Source organism: Mobula birostris, chromosome 13, assembly GCF_030028105.1.
Source record: "Mobula birostris isolate sMobBir1 chromosome 13, sMobBir1.hap1, whole genome shotgun sequence".
NCBI lineage: Eukaryota > Metazoa > Chordata > Chondrichthyes > Myliobatiformes > Myliobatidae > Mobula > Mobula birostris.
In genome coordinates, this window is record NC_092382.1 from 45,180,432 (window position 1) to 45,181,445 (window position 1,014).

A 1,014-nucleotide genomic window follows, 5' to 3' on the forward strand; every position below is an offset into this window, starting at 1 on the left:
AAACAATACAGTATAAAAGCAAGGATGTAATTTTGAGACTTTATGGCACTGGCGAGGCCTCACGGAGCATTGTGAGCAGATTTGCGTCCCTTATCTTAGAAAGCATGTGCTGCCACTGGAGAGGGTTCAAAGAAGGTTCATGAAAATGATTCCAGGATTGAATGGCTTCTCATATGAAGAGAGTTTGATGGCTCCGGGCCTGTGGTGTCTGGAATTCAGAAGAATGAGGGGTGACCTCATTGAAACCTATGGAATGGGGAAAGGCCTTGATAGAGTGGATGTGGAGGGGATGTTCCCTGTGGTGGCAGAGTCTAAGACTAGAAGACGCAGCCTTAGAATAGAGGGAATACTTTTTCAACGGAGATGAGGAATAAGCTATTTAGCCAGAGTGGTGAATCTGTGGAATTTGTTGCCACGGGCAGCTGTGTAGTTCAGGTCTGTATGTATATTTAAGACAGATGTTCATAGATATTTCATTGATCAGGATACAAAACGATACAGAGAGAATGGGGCTGAGAAAACAATGGATCATCCGTCACGAAATGGCGAAGCAAACCTGATAGGCCAAGCGAGGTAATTCTACTGTATCATATGGTCCTATGATCCTGATTCAGGAGGATGTAGGCAAAACAGAGACGGAAATGCTGTTGTTGTTACAGTAGGTTGGTAAACACGGTAAGTTACAGTGAGTACAATAAATTATAGTAAGAAATATTCTAATTCCCTGACCGGGAATCGAACCCAGGCCGCGGCGGTGAGAGCACCGAATCCTAACCACTAGACCACCAGGGAAGCTGCAAAAATGCTGCACTCAACGATAGACAACTATCCAATAAGGAAATACAAATTAAAATATACATAAATAATTAAAATGAAGAAATAAGTGAGCTGTACCGTCATTGAAACAGTGGGTTGGGGAGCCAGTTCAGTGATGGACTATCCACTCTGGTTTATTTTCAGTAAAGGATGAGAACCACAGAACCATAGAACCATAGAACATTACAGCACAGAAAC

At 42.8% G+C, this 1,014-nt stretch overlaps 1 non-coding gene across 1 annotated transcript; it reads right to left on the reverse strand.

Moving 5' to 3' along the window:
* Positions 1 to 720: 720 nt before the first annotated feature.
* On the reverse strand, positions 721 to 792 carry trnae-cuc (transfer RNA glutamic acid (anticodon CUC)). The gene has a single exon. It is a non-coding gene; the product is annotated as a tRNA-Glu (tRNA).
* Positions 793 to 1,014: the final 222 nt, after the last annotated feature.